Source organism: Equus przewalskii, chromosome 1 (assembly GCF_037783145.1).
Source record: "Equus przewalskii isolate Varuska chromosome 1, EquPr2, whole genome shotgun sequence".
Taxonomy (NCBI): domain Eukaryota; kingdom Metazoa; phylum Chordata; class Mammalia; order Perissodactyla; family Equidae; genus Equus; species Equus przewalskii.
In genome coordinates, this window is record NC_091831.1 from 10,323,600 (window position 1) to 10,330,970 (window position 7,371).

The 7,371-nt window shown below is 49.7% G+C and overlaps 1 long non-coding RNA gene across 1 annotated transcript; it reads left to right on the forward strand.

Annotated features, from left to right (window-relative positions):
• Window positions 1–2,717: 2,717 nt before the first annotated feature.
• On the forward strand, window positions 2,718–5,328 carry LOC139085284 (uncharacterized). The gene is made up of 2 exons (XR_011543526.1): window positions 2,718–2,979; window positions 4,815–5,328. It is a non-coding gene; the product is annotated as an uncharacterized lncRNA (long non-coding RNA).
• The last annotated feature ends 2,043 nt before the right edge of the window (window positions 5,329–7,371 follow it).

Sequence of the window (7,371 nt, forward strand, 5' to 3'; positions counted from 1 at the left end):
CAACAGGGGAAAACATACACATTATTAAACTTTCTTACATGTTCCTGGGGGCCGTCACAAATAAATGAAGACCCAAGGAAGTGACCAGAGCAGAAAGCTTTATCCCTTTTAGAGAAAGAAATTACCTGTTTGTGAAGAAAAGACAAGACCCAGTTTTGGGCTGGGGGCAGTGAACTATGGGCCACGACTAGGAGCTGTATAGGGGAACTGGGCAGAGAAGGGTCAGTGCCATCAGTGTGTGTGCACAGACCCGTGTCAGCGCCATGCCAGCCTCTGGTGATGAGCGCCTTACTGTCTCCTGGTACAGGGAGGGCACTGTTCTCTGGGGAAACGTTATGGACTGTTTTTAGGTAGAAAGGGGTAAATCAGAGTCCTTCCTGCATCGCCTGTTTCTCAAGTAGCTTCAGCTCAAAATCAGCAATATGCCATTATTTGTGGCCTACTGTACAAAGTGGCATGCTTTGAGGTGACGTGTTCTGAACTCCCTCCAGGGGCAACGCGTTCTCTGGCCTCCAGCCTGGCCCTGAGGTCAGGTCAGCGGAGTTCACTGCAGATGTGGTCCAGGCCAGAGGAGGCCCTCAAAGTGACAGGGAGGTGTCAGGGTTCGGCACTGGAGGCCTGCTGTCTGGCATCCATGATTTATATCTTCCCAGGCAGGGCTGATGGACACCCAGGTGTGGGGAGACCCCTCATGGTGCCCCAAAGACCGACGCAGCCTCAGGTCGACGGGGCAGCTGGAGACGGACTCACAGGGTCCTGGTTGAGCCTTCTTGTCAGACAGGCTCTAGAGCATTGGTTGATTTCTAATTTCCCGAGGAAAGCACTGTCGTCTAGTTTGGGGATGTTGACAGTGACGGTAACCTTGGAGAGCTCCCCTGTGCGGGGCCCTGAGCCGTGGGCTGTCAATGGTCCTCCTGAACCCTATGAGGGTGTCACTGCTGAGATTCCCATTGTACAGGTGAGTAGCCTGAGGCTTAGGGAGAGGAGATCACTCGTTCAAAGCCACCCAGCTCTCGTGTCCCCAGGACTGTGACCCGGGGCGGTCTGATCCCTCAGCTTTGCTGTACCCACTGCGCCGCATCATGAGGACGATCTCCCGTGCAGGTGACCCATGGGAGGCCGTGTGACTGCAGTCAGGTCTCTTGGATCCAGGCACCTAACTCGGGTCCCTGACACAGAGAAACTTCTTTAATTCAGACGCTTCATTTCTCCTCAGATGAAATTCTCTTCAGTCCGTTTTCTCTAACATCAGATTGGTCATTGGTCTCATTACAGAATCTACAAGAAATGTTCGTGTCCTGTTAGGGTGACCAGCTGTCTTGGTTTGGCCCGGACTGACAGGTTTCTTGGGAGAAGGGACTTTTAGTGCTAAAACCGGGAAATTCCTAGGCTAATGGGGCACGTTGGTCACCCTCCTAAGACTGACCTCTTGGACTTGGCTGCAGAGTGGGGACATTGTACTTTAACTGAGTGGAACTGGAGAAGAAGCAGAAAGCAGCTGACTGAGCTAGTCATTGAACGCTGAGGGCCAGACCTTCCTGCTGCTCTTCCCTCTGTGTGCCCAGGACTGTCCCCAGCAATGAGGACAGCGATGCTGTCTCCTATTGGTGCTCAGCACCAGCCCTTGGCGGCAGCTCCTCTCCACAGTGTGTGCATTTTCCACTCTCCAGCCCTGACCATCAGTACCTTCCAGCTTTTCATTTCATTTTTCTGTTTTGATCTCTTTTCAGCTGCCCTGGGTTCACCTGCACAGTACAAAGGTAAATGAAGATGGTATTACATCCACCTTTCCCTCTTCACACAGAAATGGGCTTGGGGGTTGGAGTCCGACGGCTGTCTGGGAAATGCATGTACCAGGACCCGTTCTTGACCGAAAGGACTGCAATTACTGGACGTGATAGTCTGTTTCATCTTAACAATCCCTACACCCCCTCTCCCCTGACCCCTCCAGGCTCTTCCCTGTGGCTCCTCCCCACCCGCTGCAACTCCTCCACAGCCCAGGGGGCCTCCTCCCTCCCATCTGCACAGCCTCACGGGGCAGGGAGACGAGCCACCTCTCCACAGGGCCTGGGTCACAGGAGGATGGAGCTTCCTCCAAAGGGCTTGTGTCCGGAGAGCTGAGACCTCCATGTCTGCCGTGTCAGCAATGAGAGCTTTGCAGGGAGGGGGACGCACTGCAGCACGAGGGATGTGACCCAGAGGGAAGAAAGGTTTCTCATCATGTGGGGGGCTTGTTGGTTGATTTTTGTACCTAGCAATTTCCAGGTCCAGGCACTGGCTAAGCACTTTACAGACGTGAACATATTGTGTCCTAAACAGCCCTGAGGAAGGCGCTGTTTTCATCCTCACTTACACATTTGGAGGCTGAGCCGTCCCTGAGCAGGGTGTGGAGCCCCTCCTGCAGGTCTTGATAGGAGGGGGATTCTCATCTCTGAGGGCCAGGCCTCTCTGGGGCAGGAGAGCTGCCCATTTGCCACTTCTCAGGCTGCACCAGGACCAGGTCTTCAGAGAGGCAGAAAGGAGGTGTTTGCGTGACTCTGCTCTGCATCTGGCAATGCTGTTGAGCATAAGCAATGTTTTGGTGAAGAAGTGTTAAATTTCTTTTCACACTCGTTTAAAGCAATGTGTAGTAATGAGTATAGGTCCCTAAAGAGTTCTGAAAAGAGTAAAAGACAAAAGCCACCTGATTGTGGGCTCAGCAGACTTGGATCATTGATGTTGGGTTGTGTGTGGGGACCCAGAAGTCGGGACCATCAACAGCGGTGTGGGGCCCAGGGATGACACAGTCCCTTGTGGGCCTGGAGCTCTTTCTGGGCAACCTGGAACCCTGTCTTCTGTTGTAGGGTATAGTGGCTGTGGTGGCCTCCTCACAGACCTGTCGGGCAGGATCTCCAACTACATCGGACCAAAAACTGTCTGTGTCTGGACCATCCAGATGACCCCAGGTCTCCACGTTGTTATGGCAATACCGGGCCTCAAGTGAGTGCTCAGGATGTGTTTTCGGTGCTGATGCTGTTGTTTTATAGGAAGGAGTCCATCTTGGCCTCTTCCGGTGCACCCTTCACCATCCAGCACACACATCTACAGCACGTTCTCGCTCCATTTCACTGCCTGCTGAACACCCTTCAGAGGCTCCCTGTCTTCTGGATAAAGTTCACTCTCCTGCATGGTTTTCCAATTCCTCCACGATGACTGCTGGATCTGCCCTCCCTTCTAACCACTTCTCCCCTCTGGCCTCTCTGTGCTGAGCCATCACACACTGAGTTGTGGACACACCAGACCATTCAACAGCTCCTTGCCTTGTCACACTGTCCCCTCTGCCTCCAATGCATCCTTCCACCTCCTCCAGACACACCTGCCCACTGCTTAGGGTCCTCATTTTTATTCCCTGGTTTCGCTCGAGGACAAACGTTTCCTTAATACCCCTGTCCTGACTCTCCACAGCTGGACAGATTGTTCTCTCATTTGTGCCCCATCCGTTACCCCATGCCAAACTCTGGATGGAATTTAGAGTCATAGTACTCTTGCCTATATGATTGTTTGTGTCCTCTAGAATATGAGTCTGTTGTCAGGGTTCAAGGAATATTTCTTTAATTAATGAGTGAATGAATGAATGAAAGGGTGAATGAAGTGATAAGGTGTCAGTAGGCATTTGCAATGTAGCAATGAGTAACTGCATTAATATCCCTGAACGTCCTTCACACATTTTAACATGGGAGTCACATTTCCTTCACTCCAGACCAAGCCAAACACAGCCCACAATGGTGGCTGAGACAGATGATGTAATCTTGTGACTAATGGCCCCTGCCCCTCCAGACCTGCTACAGGGTTGGGACTCCCACTGGGTCACATAGGTGCTCTGCGGGCTGAAGGACAATTTAGAGATGGCTGCCTCAAAATGAGGCTTGGGCCATCTCCACAAACCATGCCCCAGGGACGAAGGGTTCAGGCACTTTCTGCCTCAGCATTTCTCTAAGGCTCAAAGGGATGGGTCATTTTGAAATCTTCCACTTGTTGTCTCTGTCCTTTTCAAAGATTGACATTGGCTGTGACTGTCCTTGGCACCCAGAGTACTCAAGCCAAGAGCAAACTAGTATAAAGGGTGCTGTGAGTGTCCTGGTGGGAGGTCCCCTCCTTGTCTTCTTGTAAATCAAAGACACTCTGGCCCCTCTCCTGTGTGTGAGACATGCTGCGGCAGAGTGAGGATGAGGATTGGGAATCAGGTCTTGAAGGGTAGAAGGAAGGGTTGGGAGACCTCAGCAGAAGGGTGACAATCCCCTGAGCAGGTTCTCTCACAGGAGGTAGAGACGGATGCCCCCCTCACCTCTGCTGGTCACGGAGGCCACACTTGGGTTGCTGGGCCCATCTGCCAGGGTGGTGTAGGGCAAAGCAGGAGTGGCATCCACACACTCATGTCTGGGGCCATTCAGTGTGACACAATTGTCAGTGACCAAAGAACATACCACTTGTTGGCTGAAGTGTTACACTCAAGGGGCCTGAAAGACAAGTGGCTCTGATCCAAATTTCCTGTGTGGGCATCCCAGAGTCACAGGGAGGGCTTCCCAGGAGATCTGGAAGTCACGGTGCCCTGCAGCCCCGGTGGAGGGGAAGACTTCCCAGGGAGGTGGGAGGGTCCTGGGGTGACTGTCCTCTCTTCAAAAGAATGAATGACTTTCCCTCCCATATCGCTCCAGGACTGGCACTTCTCATGAGCAAATGGTGCAACCCTGTCCAGTCCCTGGTGGAGAGAGGCTGCCTGCTGGAGGGAGGGTGATTCCAAACGCTGATGCCTGCCTTTCCCTCTGCCCCGACAGCCTCACCTGTCATAAAGAGTATGTGGAAATCCAAGATGGGCCTCCAGGATCTGCTAGCTATGGGAAGATTTGTGAAGGTCTAGGTCTCACCTTTCGATCTTCCTCCAACATCTTGACTGTCAAGTACACCAGGAAACCCGACCACCCAGCCTCTTCTTTCGATGTGTATTACTATGGGGAACCAGAGGGCAGTCGGGGGCAGGGGTACTGCTGATGCACTCCCCCCTTCCATGCCAGACTACGTGGCGTGTTGGGCATGTGGCTTTTTGTGTGACCATTGAAATAAGCTTGAGCCAAAGTTCCACTGGACCATCATCAGGTGAGAGAGAGTTGGGGTGGCCCAGTGACCCTCGCAGAAACATCTACAGATTCTATCCCTACCTCTCTGCAAGCCCAGATCTTGGGATGGAGACTGCCTGATATGAAAACTCCTTTCGGGATTGTACCTTGATGTCGTTGATTCATGTGGCCTATGTGTCTGAGAATAAATATTCTTTCTGTTTATTGATCGTATTATAATGCCTTTGGCATTTTCTGGTGTATTTACATAAATGTATAGTGTATATAGTATTAGTATACAGAATTTTTACTATATGTATTCTGTGTAAAAATATATGTGCATACAACCACATATACACATTTACCTATAATGTATCTATTATAAACAAGAAGGTCACCACTTATGGAATCTGATTACAGTCTGGGTTTCGACGAGTCATTTACCTCTTGTGACAACTGAAACACACAACGCACGTTCTTCATCCCTAAGAGGCTTTTCATTTGAGAACTGAAGGGAACTCACATAAATAGTCAAATAGTGGCATAGAAAGCCCAGGCTCCATGATGCCACCATCAGACAGTGGGTGGGTGACAGCTGCAGACACCATGAGATACCAGAGGGGTTACTCCTTGGTTGGAGGGATCACCAAAGGCTTCACAGCGAGGTGGTGCTCAAGCCAGGTCTTCCTGCCTAGGGAGTTTGGAGAGGCCAGAGTGAAATGTCTGAGCAGGAGGCGCCATATGGGCAAAGGTCAATAAGTGTGGTGAATTAGAGGACACAGAGGAACAGAGAAAGGTGCATCCTCCACAGTCCCTTGAGTGTTCCAGGAAGAGAGGAGCACACACTGGGGCCCAGACAGAGCATTTGGACACACTTCAGAGAGTCAGGACAGGCTGCCTCTTCCGTCTGGGGACAGAAGAGGACTTGGCTCATTGTCTGGGTTCTGGCTGGACCCAACTTTGGTTCCAGGAAATTTTGCAAGCCCCAAGGAAGTCCCGAGTCCTCCCTGAACATGGTCAGGAGGGAAGTAGGACAAAGAGGTCTGGGAACCTTTCTGAACTCACCTTCACGCACAGGATCTGCTTGCATGCACTGAAACGAAGGGGCCTCTGGTTCCTGCAAACCAGACACGACATGAATATTTCTTTTCCGTCCTTTGTTTCAGAATGTTTGTCGTGGTGCTTCAAAGTCACCTAAAACTCATTGACGTTTTCGTGTAGGAAAACCAATTCTGGTACCAACCTTTCTGGATTTTCTAACTTTTCACAGACTGCTCCCACTCCACCTTTTCCCGTCAGCCTTTTCCTCTCGCTAGGGTTTGATAGCAGACGGTAAGCATGGGAGGGAGTGTTCATGGTCCAGATCCTTGATGTTCCCAGAGAACACTGAGATCAAGCCCCACCACATTATCTGCTAAGTCCTGGCTTCTGGTTAGCTCGCATGTGGTCTTCAATTAGAAAGAGTCACATGAAACCGTGGGCAAAAGGAGCCAGCGAGATAAAAATTAACAAGAGTTGTAGGCTCCATTCGGCTCTGACTTGCCACGTGGCTTTTGGTTAAGTCCTTTCCCCTTTTCCACTATGGCTTCCTCATTCATAAACTGAGGATAGAAACAGGGTAACCATTAACTGGATAATAAATGGTTAACATTTATTAGTCACTTACCATACTCAAGGTACTACATTAAGAACTTCAGATTCCAATTTCCTTCCTGCTCAGCTTTATTGAGGTAAGTTTGACAAATAAAATTATATATATATATCTAAGTGTACAATGTGATGATTTGATATCCATATACATTGTGAAATGATTACCATAATCCAGTGAATTAACACATTCATCACTTCACATAGTTACCTTTGTTTTGTTTTGGTGCAAATGCTTCAGATGTACTCTCTTAGCAAATTTCAAGTCTACAGGATAGTCTGATGTACTGTGGTCACCACGCTGTACATTAGATTCTCAGAACTTATTCATCTTTTAACTGGAATTTTGTGCCCTTTGACCAACATCTCCCCATTTTCCCCAACCCTCACCCCAGGCAACCACCATTCTAGTCTCTGTTTCTGAGTTCAACTTTTTTATAGATTCCACATATGAGTATTTGTCTTTCTCTTTCTGGCTTATTTCACTTAGGGTAATGCCCTCCAGGTTCATCCATGTTACTACAAACGGTAGGATTTCCTTCTTTTTAATGGCTGGATAATATTCCGTTATATATATATACACGCACATCGCTCCCCTTTTTTTATCAGTTTATCTACTCACAGACACTTA